The sequence below is a fragment of the Erithacus rubecula genome, assembly GCF_903797595.1.
Source record: "Erithacus rubecula genome assembly, chromosome: 3".
In the NCBI taxonomy this organism is placed as follows: Eukaryota; Metazoa; Chordata; class Aves; order Passeriformes; family Muscicapidae; genus Erithacus; species Erithacus rubecula.
The window spans coordinates 120,242,788-120,258,647 of NC_136689.1; the positions used below are offsets into that span (position 1 = coordinate 120,242,788).

The 15,860-nt window shown below is 40.6% G+C and overlaps 1 long non-coding RNA gene across 1 annotated transcript in view; it reads right to left on the reverse strand.

The window, feature by feature from the left end:
* The window catches only part of LOC306799290, a 22,633-nt gene extending 6,941 nt beyond the window's left edge, over window positions 1-15,692 (reverse strand). The window contains exons 1-2 of the long non-coding RNA XR_013773573.1: window positions 15,604-15,692; window positions 10,135-10,287 (exon numbers count right to left, since the gene is read on the reverse strand). This is a non-coding gene — a long non-coding RNA (uncharacterized lncRNA). The remainder of the gene's footprint in view (window positions 1-10,134; window positions 10,288-15,603) is intronic.
* Between the last annotated feature and the right edge of the window lie 168 nt (window positions 15,693-15,860).

Here is a 15,860-nt window from a genome sequence, read left to right on the forward strand (position 1 = left end):
GGAAGGAAGGAAGGATGGAAGGAAGGAAAAGGAAGGAAGGAAGGAAGGAAGGAAGGAAGGAAGGAAGGAAGGAAGGAGGAAGGAAAAGGAAGGAAGGAAGGAAGGAAGGAAGGAAGGAAGAAGGAAGGAGGAAGGAAGGAAGGAAGGAAGGAAGGAAGGAAGGAAGGAAGGAAGGAAGGAAGGAAGGAAGGAAGGAAGGAAGGAAGGAAGGAAGGAAGGAAGGAAGGAAGGAAGGAAGGAAGGAAGGAAGGAAGGAAGGAAGGAAGGAAGGAAGGATTACACAATGATTGTTCAGCATAAGACAGATTCTTCGAGAAGGGAAGAATTCACCTTCCCAGTGGATAAAGAAGATAAAGACAGGGCAGAAAAGTTTCAGATGCATATGCAAAAATAAAGTTGGGTTTTTTTCAAGGCAAGACTTGGAAAATAGTAAAGGTGCAGAAGAACTTGTCTGTGGTGAAGAAAACCTGCCACAGGACTCATGGCCAGGTTCATCTTTGAACTGATATGGCCACAAAACTGAGAAGGTGTCTGGGGAGTCTCTCAGTCATTGGAGCAGCAGAGACAAAGATCTTTACTGACAAAGATTTTTTAGCCAAGATCCCTTGCTGGGGACAGGCTGAGATTGTTACACTGACTCTGCCAGCTGAAGACTTTTTTAGAATTTTGCTAGATATGGGGCCAGGACAACCCACTAGAATATAAAAGGACACTATTTGACAGAGGTTATAAAGAGAACAAGAGATCAGACAGTAAAGAAAGAATAACAATTAAAAATGCAGCAACATGCATGTGCAAAACAGATGACTGAAAACAAATGAAGGACCTTGGAAAAGAGTGGAAGAAAGGCAGAAACAATTTTGTGAAGATAAAAAACATCATTGTTAGCAATGTAAGTATTACTATCATCATTAACCAAAACTAAAAGGCAAAACCAAACTTGCAAAGATGGATTTGATTTGAAAAATTAGGCACCAGTGTGAAGCCTGGACTTTCTCCAGCCCCATTCAACAGCCAAAGGTGTGAGCAAGATGAAAAACAGGAACCAGTCAATGTTAAGAAGTGTCACAGATGACAGAATGTGAAACAAGAAGACTGAAGAATCACAGCAGTAAGACACATAAAGTCTATAACCAGCTACTCTGCCTACCCAAGGTCACCATGCTATTTGCAGGAAATTCTAGGGCAAGCATGTTGAGGGAGAATTTAATACAGAAACTCTTCTAGTGTGTAGTATCATTTAAAAGGAGTTGAACCAGAAAAGGTCTGATTCAATGGCCAAAACTCATATCACACTGCTTGTGACCCCACAGGCCACACATCCCCAGTGGAGACCAGATGCTGGATGCCACAGATAAAAAAATTGTTTGGCAGCTTTGCTGATGACATTTTGCAAGAGCCCACAGAAAAAAGAAAAAAAAAAAAAAAAAAAAAAAAAAAAAAGAAAAAAAAAAAAAAAGAAAAAAAAAAAAGAAAGAAAGAAAGAAAAAAATTTAAAAAACAGGGAGGGGAAGATTTCACAGCAGTTAAAGCCTATTAGTTGTGAGAGATCTTGTCTACCCTTGCTGATGCCAGGGCAGAAGATTTCAAGTCCACCAGTGTTTGCTGACATAGCCTGCAGGCCCATTATACCTCTATTCTCCCTGCTGTTCTACATGGATCCAGAGAGGAAAACGACCTGTTCCTTTATGGAACTCTGCTGGTATCTCATAAGGATTTAAATGTGACATCCATGACAGGAAGAGCATGTGTCAGCAATGACACCTGACCTCTGAAGGCAAGTCATATGGGCTTGCCAGTGATGTGAATATTGAAGACATCAGATGCAGGTTGTGAGATTTTTGTCTGTGCTAATTCCCAGCTTTGGTGTTGGGTCATAACCTGATAGAAGTGCAATTTCACTGTCCTGAAAATTTGATAGTGTTAACAGCACGTTCAGAACGTACAGGCAAATCATGTAATTCCATCATCTAACATTGGAGAAGGCTACTAGGAGCCCCTTCCCAGCTCAGGAGCAGGTTGTTGCTGCTGCCTGGAGGGTTGGCAAGTCAGAGGTGGGTACTACAGTAAAATATCAGTCACTTTTTAAAGACATGGAGCTGGAAACTTGCTGTAAAACTATGTAAACAGCAGCACATGTGCCTTGTCCCATGATCCAGGCTGGGACATTGAGTGATAACATCACAGTAACTTTGTGAGTCCACATGCTGAGTGATGAAGGTGGTTCAATTCAGTGGGATCTGAATATCTCCATCTCAGTGCAGCTGAGATATTGCCCATTGTCTCTGCCTGTTTTCAGTAACATGAATATCTACCCATATTTCATGCCACTGAATGTATAATTGAAACAGGACACTCAAACTTGCAGTTTTATTCTTCCTGAACAAAACAGTAGGACCATAGCAAGGAATTTTTATTATCATCAACAACAATGCCCAAGGACATGTATAGTTGGAGGGGAAGAGGAGCAGGGACTGATTAAGGGGTCTGCAGTCCTCTTCTCCCCATGAGCATTGCCTGGTTTACATGCTCTCCAGGCCATGCAATACTAGAATGTTCTGTGCCTGTGCTTCCAGCTCCAAAACCAGCTGTGCTTAGCTGCAGTTCAAGGTATTCAGCCTGCATCTGTCTCTGTTGGGTTGCACACACCAGCCAAAAGCCTCCTGGTATTAAGTGCAAAACCACCTCTGCTGATAATGAAGGAACAAGAGTAGGAAACTTTTAATGTTTTTATTGCCTGTTTAACTTCACAATATGACTTTTTTGTTTCTTTTTTAAGATGAGGGTAAAGGCCAAATTGATATTAGATTTGCAGGAACATTCAGCAATGACTCTTCCAGAAGTCTGAGGCAATATTTGCACTGTATAAAATCCTACTATTACTGAGGAACCCTTGTAGATTATTTGTGAAAAATAGAATTTTTATTAGATTTTAAGTAGCAGTCATGGGTTACTGTAGCTCATTGTAGGTAACTGTCTTGAAAACATTGCACAAACATAAATTAACTAATTCACTTGAAAGAGTAAAAAAATTTGCAAGCAAATCTGTAAATTGAGAAACATAACCAAATAAGGCTATTGGTGATGTTTTGGCCAAGAATTTCAGGAAAAAAAATAGAAGACATGTTTCTGTAACAGCCCTTTTAGCAATATGGTAACTCTCAATAATATTCACTGATTTATTCAGACACACTTCTAGAAATATTAGAAAATCTTACTTTTTTTAATCACAAATCCTTCAGTCAACTTGCTATCATATCACAGCTTAATTTTTGCTTTAACCTTTTACTTGCAAAATTAACAGTTGCTCACAAATGAGGCTTAATATATTCAAGATTCAAATAGTTCATACCAACAGAGCTAATCCTGCATTTTTGTTTTCCCACATGAACATTTGTTTGCGTCTTCTATGTCTGTTGTAGATTTAAAATATTGGCTTTGATACAAAACATGTATTATTTATAGAAGAGTGGACAAGAGGCAAGTTGCTAGTATACTTCCTGAGCTATAAATGTTATGGAAATGCTACTAAAATGCCCTATTTCACACTCAGATCAGCTTCAAAAGCATTTAATACCTGAGAAAATTTAAGTGATGGGTTTATGCAAAACTTGTCGAGGAAGACATCAAGCTAAATTCATACTTCCTTCAGGAAACTGGGAAGTGTCATTATTCCTTTTCATCCTGTTGCATGATCCCAAAGACAGTTGATATTCCTGCATTTCTTTCATGAAAAAAGCACTTAGTAACCATCAAGGATAAGACTTCAGCAAAAGGAGAGACACAATTTTGTTAAAGTGGAGGAGGCCACAAAGATGATCAGAGGACTAGGGCATCTCTCCTATGCAGAAAGACTGAAAGAGCTGGGGTTGTTCAGTCTGGAAAAGTGAAGTTCTGAGGACAACTTGATGTGGCCTTTCAGTACTTAGAAGTGGTTTATTTTAAAAAAATTGGCGAGTTATTTTTTAGCAGTGTCTATGAGTGACAGGACAAGAGGCAACATTTTTAAACTGAAAGAGGTCTAGGTTGGACACCATTAAACACTTTATGATGAGCACTGTGAGACACTTGAAGGGGTTGCCCAGAGAGGTTGTGAATTCCCTGTGTCTGGAAGTGTTCAAGGTCAGGCTGGATGGGCCTTTGAGCAACCTGGTCTAGTGGAAGATGTCCCTGACCATGGCAACGGGGTTGGAACTGGACAATCTTTAAGGTCCTTTCAGCCCAAACTGTTTTGTGATTCCCTGAATCACAGGCATAAATTCTGCTGCAGATTTATATATTGTTATACTAGTCAAACAAATTGTTTGTATTTTTCACCAGTTGTTATTCTTCCATACTCAAATATATCAACAGCTGTATTGAACTTTTTACAGGTTCTATTTCAAGGTACCTCCTGGAGAAGCACAGGACACAAATTCCAAAGCTTTTGATTAGGAAATATCTGGGTAGAAAATTGAAACAAGGCTAAAAATCTTTGCTTCCAGTGTTAAACTTCCATTTTCCATTCCATCTAGCCCCATAGTTAGAGTTTGTTTGTTGTTTCAGATTAAGTTGTCTCATTATTTCCCACTGTCAGACAAGCAACAAACTGGTGAAACTACATTTTACATAATGCACCAGTCAGAGGGAAAACCCTGTGCTGAGGTAAGAGATGTCATTTCTGTCATAATAGAGATATCATGACAAAGTAAAAATTGCCTAGAAAATTTCAAATTTTTTTCTCAGAAAGTACAGTTTCCAATGCAGAATGGAAGTTTCTAGCCAGCCCTAATCACTTCAAAAACCTAGCCTGCTTTCTTATCATAATCAGAAAAGCACTGGATGAAGTAGGAAGTTAGTCTCTTCCCATTCCTACATGCATCTGGAAAACAGACCCTGGCTGAATGACTTGTATATAAACAAGGTGGGAGAGTGCAACCTGTGTTTTCTAGCACTTTCCCTTGTTCAAAGGACACAGGAGCAGAGAAATTCTTGATTCCAGCCTCATCCCATCTCATGCAGCAACTAGGGGAGTTAGCCAGGCATCAAAGATGAAACAAATGTCACCCTTGGGTAATAGACAGTACTGTACCTCCAGGAAGGCTGGAATTCACTATCCTGTGTATTAACTCAACTTACAATTCAGAATACTTTTTTGAACCAATTTTGGAAGCAAGCAGTGTAAAGGTTGATCTATACTTAGAGCTGTGCCAACAAAGCAATCCAGCTGCACACTTAGCCACGAAAGCCTCCTGAAGTGAATTCAAGAAATTAGGTTATTTTACAGCCAGACACAGCTAGAGTCAATGATTTATAGTAATTTACTCATGGTTCTACAGTCAGAATGCCACTGTGGAAGGAAGAAAACAATAGAAAAAATCCAAAACAAGTAGTATCCAATTTAAAAAAATGAATATATAATGCCTGTTGACCTGAAATGAACATGTAATTCATACTAGTACTGTTTTTTAATTGAGTAGAAGAAGTAATGGATTCAGTTTTCTAGCACATGCTAGTCTATTCATGTTCTCACTCCATTGCAGCAACACCCAATTGCTTTCCAGTAGTGCATTAAGCAACTCCTCCTTTGTTCTCTCTTCCTCTGCCTCAGGGGAGACGTTTGTAGGAGGATTTGCTTTGATAATTTGGGTGCTTCTCTTTAATGTATATGTTGCAATGTATTTATGTCATAAAGGCAGGTTAAAGAACCTTGTTTACATTTGGATGATGATGTTTGCGATTGTCTTAGCACCTGAGGGAATTAATTCCATAGTCCTGGGCCAGGCTTTAAAAGTTTTTAACCACCTGCATTAAGGAGATACTTTAAGGCCAAGGGGTAAATTTTCTTTTCTTAATTTTGGTCATGTTTTTTCATCTTGAGTTTTAGTCCATCTTCTAGATGACTGGTTTTGAAGCAAGGTGTGTGAACTCAAGGGATATAAAAGATAATCCACTGAGGTGCACCAAGAAAATACATTCTTTACCATTAATAAATAAATTAATGAATTTTATCTTTACCTCATCCTTTAGTTTTCATTTTGTCTGTTTTCTAATGTACATAATATATCGTGATGACATTAGATATATATAATTTGTAAAAAAAACCCAAACAAATATAAGGGCAATGCATGCTCAAAGTTTTTTTTTAGTGATAGGGGTACACTACTAAAACATTTTGAGACCACCATTCTAGAGAGCAGCCCCCTAATGATAGTGCAGCCTAATAACATTGAGATCCCAAATTTTGATCAGTATTAGTAAGCCAATGCAAAACCCCACTAATATAAACCTCAAGAATGCTTTACAAACTGCTTCTGTTGTGGAGAGTTGCTACAACCTTCCTATACCACATGGATTTCCCTGGTGCCAAGAATCCCCAGCAGAAATAGCATGTAGTTGTGCTCTAACCAAGAGGTGTAAGAAATATGAGAATGGAGCACAACAGATCTGCCAACACAGGAGTCTCCTGGCCAGGAATTATTAAATATCGCAGGTCTCATGAGCTGCTTTTAGGGTACCAGCACAAAACCCAGAATTGCTCCCCAGCTGTAGACTGAACTGACTGTAGGTTTGTGCATTTGCACCAAGGAGACTGCAGTGGACATGTAAATTCTTCAAAAGTAATTTATCTAAGAACCACTTCTGCCTTCCAGAGACTTCTGGTTCAAGAGCTGATACCTTTATGTTGTGTCCTTGAAAACACAATGGAACTGTTGATATGAGTGTTGATGTGGTTGGGTGACCTGCACTGAATGCTTTAGCATTAGCACCTGGTTTTGAAAATGTAGCCTACCTAGATTAAATCAAGATTACAAAGGTGTTAACTGTAGTTTTGAAAATACACACACACACAGATGTGTCTGCAAGACTTTTCTTGAAGTAGCCACTTTGATTTAATCTTAATGGTACTATACCTTAACCAATTCTCTGGCATACTAAAACAATTAAATATTTTCCAGTTTACTCACACCTTCCTTATACTGAGGTAAGGCAGAAGTTTTCACGACTAAAGCAGGTTTTCACAAGGCATCAGAATTCACACTTTAGCAGTATTATGAAAATGGGGGATATGGGGAGGGAGGAGTTCCTAGTGAAAACAAGAGAGGCCTTTTTGAAACGCCCATTTAGCAACAATGTTCCCCACAGGCCATTAAAATGTAGTAGATTAGGACAACTGCTTGTCCATACCACAAAGAGGAGGGAGGGGAGGAAAAAAAAGGATGTTGAACAAGAACACTTCAGGGTGGCACCCGAGGCGCTGGTGTTTCTGAGATACACTCTAGGTCCATGCCATGGTGAAGAGAATATTTCAGCAACATTTTCCCAGGCCTTAAAGGGAGTATCCTAGATATCTATGGGTATTCCTACTAGGATTCTGATTCAGATAGGGGAATGCATCAGGTGTAAGGTCATCAACACTGAATGTGGGAACCCCTTGTAGCACTGTATGTGGAGAGAAATGTTCTAGCACAGTGGCACAGCTGAGGGTTCGATAGTTGGGCTTTGGGAGGATTGCACGAGGGCAGTGCAAAGGCAGTCAGCATTGCTGTGGAGTCTTTCCCTTGCTTGCACTAGCTTGCTTTGGGAAAAACAAAGCAAAACAAAACAAACAAAACAAAAAGAGCATTAACTCGGAATAGCTGTGAAGTTGGCAGCGGAATTTTCTACAGACAAAATGGAGCGTCAGGGTCTTGAGCCCATTCCCATCTTCCTGAAAGTTTGGCTGTCTGGGCTCAGGGCCAGCTCAGAGACACTGCAGGTGGTGACCTTGAGGAAAACTCTTACTAAAGCAAAGCAAGGTGACATCAACCAGGGCTGCTGTTCCATCTCCTGGAACCTACATAAAGTTGATTCTCTTCTCTTTCCTCTTCCCTTTGGATCCGGCCTGTGTTACACTGCAGTTGCATTGCAGTCATGCCTATGGATTGCCTGCTAGACTGACAGAAGAAAATACTTTCACAACTTTGTCTGGCATTGGCAACAGCAGAAATTGCAACAGCTATAATGTTCGGCAGTAACAACATTTGAGAGTGCTAGCCCTCTTCCTGACTGACCTGGCATTAGCATTTTTGCTGGCAGATTTCACTCAGTTTTAAGAATTTTGATTTAAATTTGATTTTCTGAGTGATTAAAGCTATCCTATATACAATCTTGTAAGGAAAAAATTTAATTCCCTTCAGTAAATACAGTTATAATTATGCTGCTGTATACAATTGCTGGATTAGCAAAGTGTGCCAACAATTAATTGGCTTGTGTAGTTTATTTATCTCCTCCCAAGAAAGGAATCCACAAACGTTGTTCTATTAGAAGGACATTTTAATAAGCAGAATTTTCAAATTCACTCCTGTTCAACACTGTATGGACTAACTCCACCCAGCTGAAATCCTGCAGCCTTTGACAACTGCTAATAACTGCTCAGTAATTGATATGAGGCAGGCTGAGAGGAGATATATGCCTTCTGTGAACTTGGGTAACTTAGGATGGAGAGTACCATTGTCCCACTAACAGATTTAGAACAGGAAAAATGCTTAAGATTATCCAGAAAAACAAGAATTGGATAGTTGAATAAAAATGCATTGCATTACCCAAAGTCAGCCGTCTGAGTGTCAGGAGGAAGCTGTAACCTGACTGAAGGGGCACTGATCAAATCACAGGAAAAATGCAATTGTTTAAGTGTCCAGTAGGACTTAATTCTTTTCCTGATTAGATAGTATCTTTGACAACTCATTCACTACCTGATAAAACACATCCATCCAAGCTGCAGACTGAAAAATATAGGACTATTATAGAGGCCACCAAAGAAACAAAAGATATGAAAGAACAAAAATGTACTATTTTACCAGTCAAGCAAAGGTTGAAAACCAGATGCTTTCAGAACTGACCATCTTCAGAAGAGACACCTAATCCAGACAGACAAAAGGATCAGAAATCTATGAATAAGAAAGAATAACAAATCTTGGGTACAAACTTGTTAAATGACTTTAAAAGCTGTTGAAGCTAACTTGCATTTCTGACCACTAAACTGGCCAGAGCTTTAGCCAGAGGAATAATAATAAAAAAAAATCAATCCCTTCATCATCTGAGCAGTTAGTCATAACGAGTGAGCAAATTTCAGCCTCCTGTACACTTAGATCAGGTCCCTCAGTTCTGATTCAGAAAAAAATATTAATTTTTTAGCAAAATCCTATGTTATTTTTCCATGGAAGCACATAAAAATACACCTATCTGGAGATAAACATATGTTCAAGTACTTCACTGGAAAAAAAGTCAATTAGGCGGCAGGTGACTTACTGAAACAAATAACAAGGCTGTCCTTGTGTAAAATAAAATCTGGAAAAAGAAAAGAAACAACAAAAAACAGTTATGTGTAGCTACAACACTAAGATCAGACTAAGCAGAATTTTCCAAATGAAGAGATAGTTAGTAGTCATAACAACAACAGTGGTAGGTAAAGCACAATCTCTTCATAAGGATGTTTAGGAACTCCAACATGAAAATATGAGAAAATGGAATCTAAAGAGATTTGGAAAAGACAGTGTGGGGGGGAAATTCATGAAAGAAAGGAAACCACTATGCATCCCATGGGCCTTTCAGGCAAGCTGGTGATGCAGCAAGAGGAGAAGGCTCTGCAACAGGAAGGGCATATCTGCAAAGAGGGTGGCAAGGACAGCTCTTCACAGCCAGGCAGACAAAACTCCTCTCAGAGGCTTGTGGACAGCTGGAGACCTGTAGGTAACAGGAGTAACAGGAAGTCACTCACATGACCATGAGAAAATGCACAAACTGGGAATGAAGTCTGGAGCCCCCTCACTGGATGTGAAGTTCTGCCAGTAGTGTAAAATCAGTGTGGCACAGCCCCAGAACAGATTGTCCTTCGGCCGAGAGGCAGCACTGCCACCCTGCATCCAGGTGCTGCCTGTGCATCCCACACCTTTGACAGGAATAGCTCAAGTTCAGGGTAAGGAAACGATGAATTTAATTTTGCAAGACTAACTGTTGATATTCACCCATTAGACCTTCTGGCATAGTTTATTCAATAATGTGACTTTAACACCTCTGGATACTTTCAAATTATTTCGTAGTGCCGGAGCAGTATAAAAATACTTAGTATGAAAGAGATCTAGGCCAGGAATGTGTAACAGGAAAGGCACAGACCTGTTTGGAAGAGCTACAATACCCATGGCTCAGACAGGAGTAAGGCATGTGCTGGCACTCAGCTCCCAGACAGGTGTGCCGGCTGCTCAGTGACATTATCATTCTTCCAGTTGTTCCTCACCACTCCTCTGCCGAGTTTCCACCCCCGCAACTCTGTTGGCAGAAGGAATTAAGTGAGCATTCCCTCGTGTGCTCCCAACAAGTCAGATGGATTAGTCAACAAAGAGGGTTTAAACTAACCTGCTCGCTTTGCCTGAAGCAAATGAAAGTGCTCCTAAACAAACCTTTTTACCAGCAGAGCTACGGCAGCAGTAACAGCAGCATGGGAGAGGGACCATGGAGGTACAAAGTGGCAAAACCTTCAAGTGGCACAATTATATCTGGTACACACTGTTGTTCAGAGATTTGTAAGTAAGCACAAGTTGTAGCATCTTACGCACACAACACCTGTCCATGTGTATATTTTATTCTTCAGGAAATACAAAGTTAATGCAATTACACTGAAAATTCTTCCACCATGGGATAAATTAAGTCACATTATCTCATATTTGTTGTGTACTAAGAGTATGCAAGGGAACAGGTATCAGACAATGGATGGTTAGCTTTCATTCATAATACCTTCCTAACCTAAGGTCACAGCTTGTGATTGTGCAAAATTAGGTAATTGACCTGAAAGGAGTGTGATTTACTTTTCCAAATAACACAAGGTAATTCCAAGAGGGATTATTGCACTAGCTCAGTTTGAGTTCAATTTGTCTCAGAAACAGCTGCCAATTTAGTCCAAACATTCTGCTGACACAACCAATGTGTCTGTAGTAATAGGAATTACACTTACAAGTCTTCTACAATTGTAATTTGGAAACAAGGATTGTGAAATTACCAGATATGTCCGTGCCAGGTTGGGCAGCAATAAAATTCCATCACAAAACAAGTTTTCCCAAGGCATTCAGTGCTCCCTAGACAGCTGAACATGTGCCACCAAAACCTACTTTGGTATGTGTACTGCAGTGACACCTGACCACACAGCACAGGCAGAACCGCAGACTAAGGATGGCATCAAGGTTTCTCAGTTCTTCCTCATTAGCTTCCTTGTATTTTCTTCCTGGTACTTGTGCTGTGGAGTAGCAGAGTTCAAACTACAAAGTGACAGCTTATACTATTTATTTTCTGCTATGATCTACTTTTTCACTGCTCGGGTATCAGGAAAAATGTGCATTTGTTCCTCCCCTGGTAATAAGGCTCCAATTCCAATACATTTACTTTACTGTGTGATCCCCACAACAGAGAAATGTTTTTGCTTGAGAGACAAGAGTTCCTTCTATCAGTCAACTTCCAGCTTCTAAAATCCCTCAATATGCAGGAGTATTTGAACAGAAACTTTCACACACCCAGGAATATAGATTTCATAATACAAAAATCACGTTAGTGAGCCTTGAAAGATCTTTAAAAGAAGTCTTGTATTCTCCTTACTGAACACCAAATGTAGAGATGTACTCTAGGGATAGGACAATATTTTGGGTTGTAATGCAGGATGTAACCAAAAGTATGTATTCTATCACCATTAAAACCATGTGGGACAGTAATCTATATCTCCGAAGGGGGTTATCTTCTGCTAATGGGCCATCTATTAAAACCAGGTGGGGCAATGATCTCTATCTTTTCCATGACCCACCCTCCCTCCAGGGAGGTATCTTCTACTAATGAGCCATTGAGTTCCACTGCATGAGTGATAAAATTACATCATCCAAATATGAGATGCTCCACCCAGAGGGAGGATCCAAGCAATTCCTACTTAGATAAAAGCTGAGATTTGGAACATCAGGGCTGCTTTTTACCACTGGATTCCAGAGGAAAACCAGATCCTTCTACATGATCACTGGACCTTCAGAAGAACACTGCACCCTTCTACAGGATCACTGCTTCAAAAAACCACATCTGTCACTGCAGGAAGACTGCAGCCACTATTTAATCACACTGCTACCAGCACCCTTACTGATAGAGCGTCAGGTCATATTCTGACTCTGTCAGTTTGTGGTTTTTTATTAGTGCATTTTTATTTTAATTTTCCTAGTAAAGATTTGTTATTCTTATTCCCATATCTTTGCCTAAGAGCTTCTTAATTTCAAAATCATAATAATTTGGAAGGAGGGGGTTTAAATTTTCTACTTCAAGAGAGGCTCCCACCTTTTTTAGCAGACATTGGTCTTTCAAACCAAGACAGACAACAATCCATCAGTTTCAGAAGCTATCTTGAAAGAGTCAGCCTCACCATGAAAGAGTTTCTTAGGTTACATCAGGAATTGGACACAAGGATAATTGGACACAATAAGGACACAAATAATACCAGTTACTACATGTTATTAGTATCAGTGTATTTTTGTTGAAAAAGCTTATGATTGGTACACAGTGAAATGGCATGATGTTTCTCATGGCATGATCTATTTCTCTCTCATTTCTGTAAGAGTTAGATCAGACTTTAAATACTGTCCTCAGCTGCAACAAAAGGAGATACTGGATGTGTGTAACAAAGTCACTGGCCATGGTGGGGGGCTTGGAATTATGTGATACTTAATGTCCCTTTCAACAAAACCATTCTATGAATAACACACAGGCATCAATCATGCAAGTATGAGAATTTAATCCTCAGAGTCTTGCACAACAGGTTTTATCATCTAAAAGCAGAATATCCTACGCTTTTGTGTAGGAGCTTACAATTTGTTCACTGAAAACCTAATTCAGCAGTATGTACAAATACGCATTTAAAAGTTTTGATAGAGTGAGCTTTAAGTAGTATTAAATGTGAAATACACGATGAAATACAAGTGAATTATGAAATACTCTGCAAAGGAGTGTGGATGTTTACAAAACCATTCTACCCAGATATATATACAGCTGGAGTGATGAGCAGGATGTATGTGCTGCTCACTCCCTTTTCACAGCATTACGACCATTTATTTTTAAATATTGGAGAAAACAAAAATAAGTAACAAGTAATATTTTCCTGGACAGTGTCCTCTGCACGAAGTACTACCAGTGACAGTTGCATAGTTTTATTTGGATTTTTCTAGATTTAGAGTAAAATTGCACACTGCAATAGTGTATGTAGCACTGAGGTATCAGTTATTAATTCTGTTGTCTTGCATGAGGCACTGTCTTCTCATTTGCCAGAAGGTGACTCAGTTTATGTTTCTTCCCAACTGAACAATGAAAGCTTTCTACATCTTTCTTTAACACAGGAGAACGAAGCAGAAAAAATCCCAAAGGAATATCAGACATAAGATAAGGAAGCTCCATGTTGTGTCCGGACAACTGGATTTCAGAATGAGTAAAACTGCATTTTCCACCTACAGCAGTAGGAAAGTTAACTTCTAAAGATTCCTTAACTACACTGTCCCATCGAAGAGTGTAAAAGCAAAGATATCCTGGCTGTTGTCCAAATGAATTAACTTTGGCAATAAACACTATTGACTCTCCAGAGACCGTGGGTGAAAAAGGTATGTTAAAAATTACCAGCAGGTGTACATCAATGGTTATATTTTTAATTATCAGCCTTAGTAGCATGTGGGTTTGTCAGGGAAACTGAAAAATTGGAGAATAAACTGCAATGTTGTTACAAAGTAACACATTTTTGCTACAGCCTCTCAAGATACTTTTGGAAATATTTTGTCTTACTGTGAACACAATAGAAAAGTGCATTTGCAACAAAGCAGTCTGAAATGAAATTTTCTGCTGTGAAGATTAAGTGGTTTGCAGGTTTTTGCAAATTACTCAGCAACAAAAAGCATCGTGCAAAAGTTAAGATTACCTAGGGAGCCCTGTGTCTGTGAAGACACTCAGTGAAATGCAACCAATAACTAGACCAATGCATTTTGAATCCAGCATGGCAGAGCCATTGTAGAACAATTAAATTAGCAACGATGATTCAGTGATGTTCTCTTTTCTGAGAGCACTCCTCGCAGTGAGCTGACAACAAAGGCATGATGAGACCTTTTGGGAGGAGCTATTGCAACAACGAAACACCCGGGGAGAGTGTCAGGGTGTCTCAGAGAAACTTACTGTAAGGTTGGCCTTACTTTGAACTGAGTGAACTCCAGAGGCTTCCTCCAATCTAAATCATTTTATGATTCTTTATCGATTTGCTACCTCTCGAGATTACCTGTTGCAATCAAGTAACACCTATTTGCACTTCAGAACAGAAGCCCTACAGCTCGTTATCCTATCATTCCTCCTGCGTGTTTGGCAGCTCGTTCCTGGATGCCCACGGAATAGGTTTTTAACAGACCAGTCCAGGATGCACTTAATGTTCCCGGAGATCACAAGCAGCCTGCTCTGTAAATGTGAATCCCAGCAGGAATTCTTCCTGAAAAATTTCTGTATACACTCACTGCCATCTGCACTGATTTAAACATATAGTGATAAAGAATCCGCACCACTAAATACTTATTTAAAACCAATATAAAATCTGTAAGAAATTCTAATGTATGTAAGGGTTGAGTTAGCTGACAAATGCTGACAGGTGAGAATCAAGTACCACAAGAATGCAAAATTATGCATACCTCACAAACCCTAAAACTTTATGAAGTACAGGTATGTTTTGTGTTGCATGGAGGCTGTATCATGGGAACTCTTCACTTCAATGACCCAGACCTGAATCATTACCTCCACCCTGTGCCCCAGCGAGGCACGGCAAATTTAAAAATTCATTTGCTCCCATCATTGATCCATCTCTTTGCTTAGATTTAGACCATTTTTGGTCCTCTCCTGGAAATCTGATACTGCCTTTTATAGTTTCTGTTTTTCCACTGTCTGACTCTCATCTCCTGCCCCACGAGAATTTCAGAATGATTTTCCCAGTATATAAATTAATTTTCTACCAAATATCTCGTTCTCCCAAGCAATTATGTGGAAGGAGGAAATCATTTTGGTTTATAGAATTTTTATAGCAAAGTCTTCTCAAAAGCTTAAGGCCAGCTGTCCCAGATCCCTGCCTGTTTCCAGGCCAAGACACAGGGGGTTGTGTTTTTACTGCTGAATATATGTATGAGCATTACATGACACCGACAACACCTCACTTCTTCAACTGGAAGGCTCCATCATCCTCACTCCCTAAGATACTTTGTTTTCTGACTAAATGTTCCGTACAGCACTGTCACCAAGGCCTTTTCTGTTTCTTACTCTGTTGAACAGACTGGGGGTGCCAAAGGGGGGGCAGGTGACACCACTAAACCAAGGACAGCAGTACTCCATGCTGTATAATATCGTGCTCCCAGGCAAACAGGGAAATTAACCATCTTCTTCTTGGGAACTGGCGTACCACAGTGGGCGTGGGGGAGAAGTGAGTTGGTCTAGTGAACAGGTTGCCGAGGGGGATCGTGGAGTCTCCCTGTTATTCAGGAACTAGACGCAGCCCTGAGCCATGCGCTCTAGGCTGGCCCTGCCTGAGGAGGGATTTTGGCCCAAAGGACCCACCGTGGTGCATCCCAACTTGTCCCATTCCTGGACTCCGTGCAGCGCGCCGGGATCCCGGCACAGCCCCGGCTCCGGGTCCCGCCGCGCCTCGCGCCTCGCCGGGCGCAGGGGCCCGCCCCGCCGGCACGTGCGGGAGGCGCTCGCGCCGCCCCGCGCGCCGATAACGGTACCGCCGCTCCGGGGCCGCGGGGAGGCTCGGCCGCTGCTCCGCGGCACCCGCGGCGCCCCTTCCCTCCGCGCTTCCGCCAGCGGAGCGG